This window comes from Schistocerca piceifrons, chromosome 7 (genome assembly GCF_021461385.2).
Source record: "Schistocerca piceifrons isolate TAMUIC-IGC-003096 chromosome 7, iqSchPice1.1, whole genome shotgun sequence".
Taxonomy (NCBI): Eukaryota; Metazoa; Arthropoda; class Insecta; order Orthoptera; family Acrididae; genus Schistocerca; species Schistocerca piceifrons.
Genome location: NC_060144.1, coordinates 522500276 through 522514448, shown reverse-complemented (window position 1 = coordinate 522514448; position 14173 = coordinate 522500276). Strand labels below are relative to the sequence as shown.

The 14173-nt window shown below is 45.6% G+C and overlaps 1 protein-coding gene across 1 annotated transcript in view; it reads left to right on the top strand.

Moving 5' to 3' along the window:
• LOC124709061 overlaps positions 1-14173 on the top strand; it is a 387186-nt gene that overhangs the window by 149984 nt on the left and 223029 nt on the right. The gene's annotated exons all lie outside the window — the stretch shown is intronic.

Below are 14173 nucleotides of genomic sequence, written 5' to 3'. Positions count from 1 at the left end.
ACTCTCACTTCGTCCTTTTCCTGTTCCAGTCGTGAATGGCTCGAGGCAAGAACGATTGCTGTTAAGCCTACGTGTGAGTACGAATCTTTTTCATTTTGCTTTCGTGGTCTTTTCGCGAGATATACATAGGAGGAAGCACTATGTTGGTTGACTCATCTAGAAATGTACACTCTCGGAGATTTAGGAGTAAATGACGCCGTGATGCAGAATTCCCCTCTTGCAGCGCCTGCCAGTGGAATTTGATGAGCAAACTGTCAAGCTTTCGCGCTTGCTGAATGAATCTATAGCGAAACGCGCTGTTCTTCGTTGTATCTTCTCTACTTCTTCTGTCAATCTCACCTGGTACGGATCCCAGACTGATGAGCAGTAGTCAACTATTGGTCGGACGAGGGTTTTGCAGCCTAGCTCCATTGTGGGTGGACTGAAATTTCTTTCAATGAATCCTGGATGGCATCTGCCTTACGTGCTCGTTTCACTTTAAATCGCCCTGTACGCATACTCATAGATATTTTGTGGATTCACTTCCAGTGATTATTCTGCAATCGTGTTATCATTCAATAATTGGTTTTCATGCCTATTTTTGCTCAATGCGGTAACATTTGTTCATGTTGAGAGAGAGTTGCCACCATTCCCTACCACCCTTCACCCTCCTCAACCTATCTAATTCCTCCTTTGCGCGTTGTAACTGCACCTGAAGGGCACAGATTTTGACGCTCCTGCTCCTCTATCAACTTATTTCTACTACAGATTCCGCGTTCCCAGGAGAGGATCTCGCTAGAATGCCTACTTGCTTCCCCGCTGCATTCCTCCCAATGAAAATACTTTGAACAAATCCCACACCATACCCAGTACTCACAAACCTACGACAGAGCCCACACTTCTCACTCACGGCAAAATTTTACAATTACTGAAAAAAACTATACGTCTACGTTACCTAAGTTCAGTTACACCAGTAGAACTATTTATAGAACTAACAATAGCTGTCTCGAAATTCTCTGTCTACTAAGAAAGCAACTACTCGTATTAATACTATTACACCACAGCTAATACCAATACCAACAAAACCTCGCAAAATTCTTGCCTGAAACCAAAAATTTATGCGGCCACTGGAACACTCAACGAAGTTAACACTGAATAAAAATTTTACTGAAATATTTCACTAGAAACAGTAAGAAACGTCAGCTGAAAACTAAAGCACGACATTTACTTAAAGACTTCAGCGCACAGAAAACTCTAAAAAACACAGTGAGCGAGTTGAATATCATATAGTTTCGTGTGGTCGTGCTCACATGTAGAAAGGAAGAAGTTATCTTCTATAAATACTGATTATTTCAGGTGGGAAAATGTGTAACTTTGTGAACTGAAATATGCTTGCGTAGGATGACAGTTCTTGCTCTCTCATGATTCTTGATCAGACTGCTGTCTGAAGCTGAACTGAAGTGAGTTACAATTTTGTACGAGGTCTGACCGGAAGGAAACCCGCTTTCTCGTGACGTGCACCACCCGTCCAAAAAATTAAGCGACGTCAGCGCAGTAACTACGCTAACAAATATAACAACTGTAAACAATAGACGTGAATTCAACCAGTCGGTTGTGAGCAGGCCGTGTTAAGTAACGTAGCGTTTCAACGTTGTTGTCACAAATCGCAGTGGATGAACACAACTGTGAACAATAGACGTGAATTCAACCAGTCGGTTGTGAGCAGTCCGTGTTAAGTAACGTAGATGCTATTTTTCTTGACTTCCGGAAGGCGTTCGATACAGTTCCGCACTGTCGCCTGATAAACAAAGTAAGAGCCTACGGAATATCAGACCAGCTGTATGGCTGGATTGAAGAGTTTTTAGCAAACAGAACACAGCATGTTGTTATCAATCGAGAGACGTCTACAGACGTTAAAGTAACCTCTGGCGTGCCACAGGGGAGTGTTATGGGACCATTGCTTTTCACAATATATATAAATGACCTAGTAGATAGTGTCGGAAGTTCCATGCGGCTTTTCGCGGATGATGCTGTAGTATACAGAGAAGTTGCAGCATTAGAAAATTGTAGCGAAATGCAGGAAGATCTGCAGCGGATAGGCACTTGGTGCAGGGAGTGGCAACTGTCCCTTAACATAGACAAACGTAATGTATTGCGAATACATAGAAAGAAGGATCCTTTATTGTATGATTATATGATAGTGGAACAAACACTGGTAGCAGTTACTTCTGTAAAATATCTGGGAGTATGCGTGCGGAACGATTTGAAGTGGAATGATCATATAAAATTAATTGTTGGTAAGGCGGGTACCAGGTTGAGATTCATTGGGAGAGTGCTTAGAAAATGTAGTCCATCAACAAAGGAGGTGGCTTACAAAACACTCGTTCGACCTATACTTGAGTATTGCTCATCAGTGTGGGATCCGTACCAGATCGGTTTGATGGAGGAGATAGAGAAGATCCAAAGAAGAGCGGTGCGTTTCGTCACAGGGTTATTTGGTAACCGTGATAGCGTTACGGAGATGTTTAATAAACTCAAGTGGCAGACTCTGCAAGAGAGGCGCTCTGCATCGCGGTGTAGATTGCTCGCCAGGTTTCGAGAGGGTGCGTTTCTGGATGAGGTATCGAATATATTGCTTCCCCCTACTTATACCTCCCGAGGAGATCACGAATGTAAAATTAGAGAGATTAGAGCGCGCACAGAGGCTTTCAGACAGTCGTTCTTCCCGCGAACCATACGCGACTGGAACAGGAAAGGGAGGTAATGACAGTGGCACGTAAAGTGCCCTCCGCCACACACCGTTGGGTGGCTTGCGGAGTATAAATGTAGATGTAGATGTAGCGTTTCAACGTTGTTGTCACAAATCGCAGTGGATGAACATCTCTAAATCAAGTGTTGAAGACATTCTCTACTACTTTTTGTTGAAGAGAAAAGTGTGTGCGAAGTTTTTCCAGCACACCTTGGCATCTGAACAAAAGCAACGACGCGTGGACAACTGCTGCGATTTGACTGAAATGCAAAACGCGGACAATTCTGTCCTGGAAAAAATCGTCACGGGTGGCGAGACCAATACAAAGCTGTCTCAGAACGACAAACTGCAGAAAATCGCATGAAGCTTCAACACTACCGACATAGCAAACATTCAAGCAAATGTGATGCGCGAGTTGAACAATATCCCAAAGAAGGTGTTTTCAGAAGGTTTCACATTGTTGTGTTGACGTTCTGTATGTCGCACGTAAGTGAGGGGGGAGAATGTAGAACATCTGAATCTCTAAAACCGCCATCTCTGCTGTTCTCTATTTTTATTAACCCAGTCCCGAAACTTTTGTACTGATGGGCCAGACTACGCCGCTCAGTGTTTCCTCTTCCTCTGTATATTAGGAATTATAATTAATGATTTTCTTGAAATAAAAGTCTCTCAGTCAAATACAGTTTACAAGTCCTCAATACACTCCCTCACCAGGAAAACGCTCAGCTCACTTACCCACAGATATGGATTACCTTCCACAACCTGACTTTCACTTCACAAATTACTTTGAAACATTCTTTTATTAATTTATATTGGTATACGTTGAATGAATACCTGAACTGGGAATGCATATAAAACTGGAGTTATCGTGTAGCGTGTTGTAACTGCAAGTGGTGTACTTACCCAGTGTTATTGTTAGCAAAAACTGTACACGAACTGATGGGCAATGCAACTCCCAATACCAGTGAATAAATAAGTCGCTGCAAAATACATTCAGCCGCTTAGGTAGTGAATCCTCTGGCCGTGTTCAAAAGTGATAACTTTGGTTCCTTTGCACATAACAAATAAATAAAATTGTCTTACCTCTAAAGCAGCAACGGTGGGTCGCGATATATTCTCGTCTCTCGTGAAGAAGAATAAAACATACTAGCTACAGGTTCAGCGGTGTGCAATGCTGGCCGTAATACTTCGAAATGTATATGAAATTCTTCTGGCTGGTAAAACATTTAAGAAAAAATTCAATGTCCTGGACAGGAAGGCGATAGTTATTTGTATGAATTACTAACACAGACATTTTTAATAGTGAAATTGTATTCGAAGTTAAGTTTGGCTTCCCGAAACATCTGACAATTGAAATTACATAACTCTGAAAAATTACATCCTTTTTACTAATTGCGTCACAAACTGTGAGATTTACACGGCATGTATTATCTAGCCTCACTAAAAAAGCATGTAGACAAATCATCAGATTACATATACTAATGTTAACAAAACTTGGAAACATTACAAAAGGGAAATATCTAACTAGCCTATTCATCAAATCTAGCCGGACGGAGTGGCCGAGCGGTTCTAGGCGCTACAATCTGGATCGCTACGGTCGCAGGTTCGAATCCTGCCTCGGGCATGGATGTGTGTGATGTCCTTAGGTTAGTTAGGTTTAAGTAGTTCTAAGTTCTAGGGGACTGATGACCTCAGAAGTTAAGTCCCATAGAGCTCAGAGCCATTTGAACTACACTCCTGGAAATTGAAATAAGAACACCGTGAATTCATTGTCCCAGGAAGGGGAAACTTTATTGACACATTCCTGGGGTCAGATACATCACATGATCACACTGACAGAACCACAGGCACATAGACACAGGCAACAGAGCATGCACAATGTCGGCACTAGTAGAGTGTATATCCACCTTTCGCAGCAATGCAGGCTGCTATTCTCCCATGGAGACGATCGTAGAGATGCTGGATGTAGTCCTGTGAAACGGCTTGCCATGCCATTTCCACCTGGCGCCTCAGTTGGACCAGCGTTCGTGCTGGACGTGCAGACCGCGTGAGACGACGCTTCATCCAGTCCCAAACATGCTCAATGGGGGACAGATCCGGAGATCTTGCTGGCCAGGGTAGTTGACTTACACCTTCTAGAGCACGTTGGGTGGCACGGGATACATGCGGACGTGCATTGTCCTGTTGGAACAGCAAGTTCCCTTGCCGGTCTAGGAATGGTAGAACGATGGGTTCGATGACGGTTTGGATGTACCGTGCACTATTCACTGTCCCCTCGACGATCACCAGTGGTGTACTGCCAGTGTAGGAGATCGCTCCCCACACCATGATGCCGGGTGTTGGCCCTGTGTGCCTCGGTCGTATGCAGTCCTGATTGTGGCGCTCACCTGCACGGCGCCAAACACGCATACGACCATCATTGGCACCAAGGCAGAAGCGACTCTCATCGCTGAAGACGACACGTCTCCATTCGTCCCTCCATTCACGCTTGTCGCGACACCACTGGAGGCGGGCTGCACTATGTTGGGGCGTGAGCGGAAGACGGCCTAACGGTGTGCGGGACCGTAGCCCAGCTTCATGGAGACGGTTGCGAATGGTCCTCGACGATACCCCAGGAGCAACAGTGTCCCTAATTTGCTGGGAAGTGGCGGTGCGGTCCCCTACGGCACTGCGTAGGATCCTACGGTCTTGGCGTGCATCCGTGCGTCGCTGCGGTCCGGTCCCAGGTCGACGGGCACGTGCACCTTCCGCCGACCACTGGCGACAACATCGATGTACTGTGGAGACCTCACGCCCCACGTGTTGAGCAATTCGGCGGTACGTCCACCCGGCCTCCCGCATGCCCACTATACGCCCTCGCTCAAAGTCCGTCAACTGCACATACGGTTCACGTCCACGCTGTCGCGGCATGCTACCAGTGTTAAAGACTGCGATGGAGCTCCGTATGCCACGGCAAACTGGCTGACACTGACGGCGGCGGTGCACAAATGCTGCGCAGCTAGCGCCATTCGACGGCCAACACCGCGGTTCCTGGTGTGTCCGCTGTGCCGTGCGTGTGATCATTGCTTGTACAGCCCTCTCGCAGTGTCCGGAGCAAGTATGGTGGGTCTGACACACCGGTGTCAATGTGTTCTTTTTTCCATTTCCAGGAGTGTATTTTAAACATCAAATCTGTTTACGTACATTCTGTGGTTACTCGACATAGAAGTCACTGTTACCAGTTATCAACCAACTCATTTACACTATCGCGCTCGCAAAAGGAAAGTGATAAAAATTAACCCTACTTTACCTTGCTTGCGAGGAAACTTCTAATGCACATTTATATTTCCGATAATGTCCGCCTCGATAGCTGAGTGTTCAGCGCGACAGAATGCCATGCAAAGGGCTCCGGCTTCGACTTCCGGCTGGGTCGGAGATTTTCTAACCTTAGGATCTGGGTGTTGTGTTGTCTTCATCGTCATATCATCCCCATCGACTCGCAAGTCGGCGAAGTGGCGTCAACTAAGAAAACTCGGACCAGGCGGCCGGGGGGGGGGGGGGGGGGGGGCGGTCTCCCAACGGGAGGCCCTACCTAGCCACACGACATTTCATTTCATTTCCAATAAAACACGTACTCGTAATTCCTACTTTATAAACACGTGGGACCACCTCTCCTCGCCTACTGCATCATCTTTCGCATCGTATGGCAATACAGTCACGTAAGAAAGAAACAGACAAATCACTAATATAAAAAACGTTAATAATTGCAAACAAACATTACTAATATAACAAAGTTGAAGGATTACAAACAAACATCAAGTCTATTAATATAATCTATCGACTCTGGAGTTGCGAGCAGAAAGTCGTCGGGGCTCCCATTATAAGCTCTTCTGGAACACTCTTCAACAATGTGGCTGATGGTCTGACTTTCTCCGCAGTCGCACTGAGGGGATAGTATTTTACCCCATTTATACAGGGTGGAAGCACATCTGCCATGACGAGTTCTAATCCCATTTAGAGTGGAACACGTTTTGCGTGGTAGGTCAAAACAAGATGGTTTTTGTGTGATGCAAGGCATTCCATTTTTCAGACCATGCGTTCGTGATACTGAAACCTTCTTGTACACAGTTCCTTGCTGTTCTTGTTGGCGGGTTCCTAGATCGAAGCCTATTAGTGTTTGCAGCCTCAGTGTTTTGGTGGATTGGCAGGCTTCTATTTCCCATGATGTTTTTGTATTCACGTACAAGGGCGTCAGTATACAGTTCCTTGCTGTTCTTGTTGGTGGGTTCCTAGATCGAAGCCTATTAGTGTTTGCAGCCTCAATGTCTTGGTGGATTGGCAGGCTTCTATTTCCCATGATGTTTTTGTATTCACGTACAAGGGCGTCAGTACGTCGCAGGTGTGGCGGCGGGATGAGGTTTAATATTGGGAGCCATTGCGTTGGAGTGGATTTAATTACTCCAGAAATCATCCTTAGAGTGTTATGCAACCTGACATCCACCTTTTTTACATGTGGGCTGTTTAGACAGATACCCACTGTTGGGCGCCAAGGGCTCTCTACTCAAACACTACTATCTCAGACCAGAAGCAGTATCTTTGGCTCTGCGATCGTGCACAGTCACCGATCCGCTTTATAGAGCCCATCACAGATATACATCGTTTATAATATAGTAGTTTCAATTTAGTTTACATTAGTATCTGTTGTGTACATAGTTGCGCGTAGTCAGCGCGTACACAACTTTTCCAATAGAGCGCGCACCGCTAAGCACAACAGCGCAGGCGCAGCGCTCGTCCGTCTCCTCACTACGAGATGGCGCTGCGTAAGAGACGGACCAAATTCTGCTTCTGTCGATCCGCGTATTCATATGTAACGCAGCCAATGAGATTGCTGCTAACGTAGAACCTTTTCTCCTCGCGGATCACACTCGCGCAGTGATACCTGAACGTGCGAGTTATTATAACGAGTGTGCAGACCTCCGATTAACCAGTCTGCATTAGTCTGCATTTGTCTGTAGTCAAGTTTCAGTCTGCGCCTAATAAGATTATCATATTCCTTTACATAGGCATGAAGAGAAATGTATAGACACTTCGTCAAGTATCAGAGATATGTGAGAATAAGATTAACGTACCAAGACCAAAGGAACTTCAGATTGTCAATTGTAAACAGCATCCAGAATCAAGTTACGTAATATCTATGATTTTTAATATTTTCATAAATGTGTGTGAAAATTAATCAAGTTCTGTTTAAAGTTGGTCAACGTCAATCTGCTACTCTAAGCGTGCAAGTGGCATTTCTATCGTCTGACCTAACGGCAGAAGATAAACACGCCACGAAAAGACCACGAGACATATTGCTGACACTCGTCTACTTCGTTGGAGCGACAAGTCAAATAATCTGATTGTGTGTGTACCGAAGGTCTTACAGTACGCACACCACATCATTACAGTATTCGAGTGCCACATACTGTGTAAGTCCTTTCAACTTCTTTGAATATTTAATCGCGAACTCATCTTTCACAGCCGGTAAGTGTGGCCGAGCGGTTCTAGGCGCTTCAGTCTGGAACCGCGAGACCGCTACGGTCGCAGGTTCGAATCCTGCCTCGGGCATGGATGTGTGAGATGTCCTTATGTTTAAGTAGTTCTAAGTCTAGGGGACTGATGACCTAAGATTTTAAGTCCCATAGTGCTCAGAGCCATTTGAACCATCTCCCCAATTCTATTCAATACGTCCTCATTAGTTACGTGATCTACCCATCTAATCTTCAGCATTCTTCTGTAGCATCAAATTTCGAAAGCTTCTATTCTCTTCTTGTCCAAACTATTTATCGTCCATGTTTCACTTCCATACATGGCTACACTCCATACAAATACTTTCAGAAACGACTTCCTGACACTTAAATCTATACTCGATGTTAACAAATTTCTGTTCTTCAGAAACGCTTTTCTTGCCAATGCCAGTCTACATTTTCTATCCTCTGTACTTCGACCATCATCAGTTATTTTGCTCCCCAAATAGCAAAACTCCTTTACTACTTTAAGTGTCTCATTTCCTAATCTAATTCCCTCAGCATCACCCGACTTAATTCGACTTCATTCCATTATCCTCGTTTTGTTTTTGTTGATGTTCATCTTATATCCTCCTTTGAAGACACTGTCCATTCCGTTCAAATTCTAAAGATGACATGGGTAAAATACAGGGAGCGAAAGGCTATTTACAATTTGTACACCGAGCGAGGTGGCGCAGTGGTTAGCACACTGGACTCGCATTCGGGAGGACGACGGTTCAATCCCGTCTCCGACCATCCTGATTTAGGTTTTCCGTGATTTCCCTAAATCGTTTCAGGCGAATGCCGAGATGGTTCCTTTGAAAGGGCACGGCCGATTTCCTTCCCAATCCTTCCCTAACCCGAGCTTGCGCTCCGTCTCTAATGACCTCGTTGTCGACGGGACGTTAAACACTAACCATCACCACCACCACCAATTTGTACAGAAACCAGATGGCAGTTATAAGAGTCGAGGGGCATGAAAGGGAAGCAGCGGTTGGAAAGGGAGTGAGACAGGGTTGTAGCCTGTCCCCGACGTTATTGAATCTGTATATTGAGCAAGCAGTAAAGGAAACAAAAGAAAAATTTGGAGTAGGTATTAAAATCCATGGAGAAGAAATAAAAATGTTGAGGTTCGCCGATGACATTGTAATTCTGTCAGAGACAGCAAAGGATATTTTGAGTAGTGCATTGATAATAGTACCCTTACATCACGTGACCGCCCGGTCTCAGTTCTACAGCGTTCGAAAGCGACGAGTGTGCTGTTTTATGGGAAGTGGCTAACGTTTCATCCAGTGAGCTCGTGTTACGCTGTGCAACGCTGATCCAGCGGAAGATTAGAACTGGCCCTGTAGCAGTGCCACGCCTCGCTAGTCCGGAAAGCAATGTCTGCGGAGCCGGTCGGAGCAAGTAGGCCAGCGAAACGGAGTCGCGAAGAGACGCCGCGCCGCGCCGCGCCGCCGGAGTGTAAGCAGACGAGCAGCGGCAACCGGTTCCGCAGAGACGTCGGCAGCTGCCGTTGCTCAGTGAGTGCCGCGTCGGCGCAGACGCAACACGTGGGACCGCGTCTCCTCGCCGCTGCGAGACTCCAGTGTTCTGCCGCGGACGCCGACACCGCCAACATTGGTAACTCCATAGCTGCTCTGCCTTACAATGTCGTACGCTGCCTCGACAACACGGCTGCAGTGCGTCGCTCGGCACCCGCTTCCTCTCACGTTTAACCCGCTGTGGATGCTGCTGACCTCCACGGCCGTTGTTCAGTTGTGCCGTGCTCGTGAAGCACGTGTATGACGCTGTGATTTGTGAGAAACACTGTGAAGTGCCCATGTGTCATTTCCGATAGCCGAGTGTGTGGATGGTGTGGTATCACCGCCAGACACCACACTTGCTACGTGGTAGCCTTTAAATCGGCCGCGGTCCGTTAGTATAAGTCGGCCCCGCGTGTCATCACTATCAATGATTGCAGACCGAGCGCCGCCACACGGCAGGTCTAGTCTAGAGCAGGGGTCTCCAAACTTTTTACTCCGTGGGCCACATTGACTCCTCCACGAAGTCATAAGGGCCAAGATCTACCTAGTGGGATTAAAGCACCCTAGCACTCCATGATCACCGTAATGTAAGGCTAAAGGAAAGATGAAATCGCAAAAATCTAAGATTGTGGGAATAACTAACATTGAAACGAACTACGATATTTATTTAATTACATAATTTTGATTGGTGGACGTACCTGACCGAAATTCTCGCGTATTTTATTCTGGCGAATTTCACCGACAAAAAAGTATGTCACTGCACATTCTTCACGAAAGCGTCCTGTAAAGTTAACGAAGTCTCAAAATCATTGTTAGCAACACTATTACTGCAAGACGTAACAGAGGTAGAGTAGGCCAATGCATTGTTATTTCAAGCGGCGCAACAATAAGTTTAGTTATGTAGTCTTGTAGCGAGTAGCAGAGCCAGAGCATATATTTGATAGTTCTGTTGCGTGATTGTGTCCGATCATGTCGCGGTGTATTGGTCGCGATAGGCCTCGAAACTCAGTTGTTGGCAGTATAGGTACCACCTCAAATATTTGGCGGGCCGGATACCGGGGATGTTCGGCCAGCTAACGCGGGCCGGTTTCGGCCCGCGGGCCCTAGTTTGGAGTCCCCTGGTCTAGAGAGACTCCCTAGCACTCGCCCCAGTTGTACAGCCGACTTTGCTAGCAATGGTTCACTGACTACATACGCTCTCATTTACAGAGACGACAGTTTAGCATAGCCTTCAGCTACGTCATTTGCTACGACCTAGCAAGGCGCCATATTCAGTTACTATTGATATTGATATTGTGAATCATGTACCGTCAAGACCGACGTTCATCATTAATGGATTTAGTTAAGTATCAAACTACTTACGTCCGCTTTCTGATTTCTAATTCCTTGTCGTGTTCCAGACCTCACGTCAGTATAGTCCTTCCCTCCTCACGGCAGCTTGCGTGAGCTAAAACGCGTGCATTTCGGCCTCCTCTAGTAACACGGTGTTAGCTCTTCAGCCAACCCAACAGGTGGTGTTTACCTTTGAGTTTAAGCATTTCGTGGTTTCTTCTCTCAAAAACAAGGACGGTCAAAGAAGGAGTGGAATTTAGATGACAGGAGCAAAACTGATCTTGCGAAATTCCTTGCTCGATCTCTGTTCGCCAACGAGAGTCAGAGCCCCGTGGACAACTGTGTCTAAGTTGATGGGGTGTCCCATGACTGCTGGAAAGCTATCCATACAGCTCTACCCTGTCGATTAACGAACAAAACACGAAATTATCGACTATTGATCTAGACTTGTGGCTGGTTTCGGGACTTCCCATCACACAGAGCTTAACGACACGTAGTTAACAATTGTACGCGAAAATTCGGGAATTCTCGAAAAGAGAATTATGTTGCAGTTACTGTTTACAACATAGGAAAGTACCAGACTGTCGATCCAAAGGTCTCGGGTTAGATCTCTGGTCTGCTCTAGGAATTTTATCTCTCACTTGTCACTGCTCCCACCTCTGACAGTGTTCGTTGATGTGAAAAATTCCGAGCTACGCCGTATTTCGGAGTCCACGTTAAAGTGTAGGTTCCCCTGTAACTGGCTGGGTAAATCACAGGGCTGAAGAAACGACCCACGCGTTTGAACGGCCTGGAGATTTCCCGATACGCCGTAGCATTCGATACAGCAACGAGCTGGTTCGAACAGTCACTTGACATTTGAATCACGCAGCGGCAGTGCGAGGGAAACGCAAGAAACTACGAACTAGCCACAACAATAAGCTATGGCTCTGCTCAACATTTGAAAATTTCGTAAAACGCTACTCAGACTACCGTTGTGTTTGAACAAATTTACGAGTTCTCCTACAGTACCGCTGTGTATCGATACACAAAAATGTATACTGCTATTTATTAATATTTTTAAAGTTAAGGTAACAAAGACGAAAATTTAGTACTCCAAAAACTACTACTTGACTGAACCCAGTGTCATGTTTTATTTGTTTATAAGAGGCGGTAATGACTTACGAAGTATCTTGCAAATGAGAAATTCATTCTCTGTTCAGATATTACAATAACAAATGAACACGTTACCAGATTTTAATAGGTTTGAAAACTAGACAGCAACATACAGATTAAAGAATCAACACACTTAATCAATAATTAAGACGAAGACACAAAATATACTGAAGAGCAAAGAAACTGGTACACGTGCATAATATCGTTTAGGACCCCAGCGAGCACACGGAAGTGCCGCAGCACGACGTGACATGGCCTCGACTAATGTCTGAAGTAGTGCTGGATAGAATTGACACCATGCATCCTGCAGGTCTGTCCATAAATTCGTAAGAGTACGAGGGGGTGATCTCTTCTGAAACAGCACGTTGCAAGGCATCCCAGATATGCTCAAAAATGTTCATGTCTGGGGAGTTTGATGGCCAGCGGAAGTACTCAGAAGAGTGTTCCTAGAGCCATTCTGTACCAGTTCTGGACGTGTGGGGTGTAGTATTTTCCTGCTGGAATTGTCGAAGTCCTTCAGAATGCACAATCTACATGAATGAATGCATGTGATCAGAAAGGATGCTTACGAACGTGTCACCTGTCAGAGTTGTATCTAGATATATCAGGGGTCCCATATCACTCCAACTGCACACGCCCCACACCATTACAGAGACTCCATCAGCTTGAACAGCCCCCTGATGACATGCAGGGTCCATGGATTTATGCGTTTGTCTCCAAATCCGTACACATCCATCCGCTCGATACGGTTTGAAATGACACGCGTCCGACCAGGCAACATGTTTCCACCCATCAACAGCCCAATGTCGGTGTTGGAGGGTCCAGACGAGGAGTAAAGCTTTGTGTCCTGCAGTCAACAAGGTCACACGAGTGGGCCTTCGACTCCGAAAGCCCATATCGATGATGTTTCGTTGAATGGTTCGCACGCTGACACTTCTTGATTGTCAGGATTGAAATGTGCAGAACTTTGCGAAAGGGTTCTACTTCTGTCACGTTGAACGATTGTCTTCAGTCATCGTTGGTCCCGTTCTTGCAGGACCTTTTTCCGACCGCAGCGATGTCGGAGATTTGATGTTTCACCTGATTCCTTATATTGACGGTACACTCGTGAAATGGTCGCACGGGAAAATCCCCACTTCTTCGCTTCGTCGGAGATGCTGTGTTCCACCGCTCGTGCGCCGACTATAACATCACGTTCAAACTCACTTAAATCTTGATAATCTGCCATTGTAGCAATAGTAACCGATCTAAGAACTGCGCCAGACACTTGTTGTCTTATAGAGGCGTTGCCTACTGGAGCGCCGTATTTTGCCTGTTTACATATCTCTGTATTTGAATACGCATGCCTATACCAGTTTGTTTGGCGCTTCAGTGTATATCATAACAAAGTGGTTGTAAGTTTTACCACGAGAGTGAACTACAGCGCCAAGATCCGTCTTGCAGGTAGTACCGTGAGATGTCCCTAGATCGCGGGACGAGAGTAAGCTCGAGAATTGGAGAGAATCATGATTGCAGTCTTTTATTTATTTATTAGTTGCTGTTGGATTCTACCCTAGAAGATATTTCAGTCCGTGTTTGACAGTTATTTTTACTATTAAAATTCTCAGTGCATTAAAAACGCTAAGACAGTTCGATACGATAGTAGCAACAAAATTCACTAGATCGCAGTTCGAACAGAACCCGAGGTTTCCGAACTGTGACGTAAACTGTTCGGACAGTTAGAGTCGTATTCAAACACAGCCCTAGTCAGCACAAAGATCAGAGGAGGCAATGGCATATGACCTCCAACAGGACAATGCCTAGTAAAACACTGAGGTTTGTCATAACAACCTTCGAATTGATCACTGCTTTGACTTTTTTTGTATAAATCATGTAATATGTAACGTCGGAAGGCCTGTGAAGCTGTT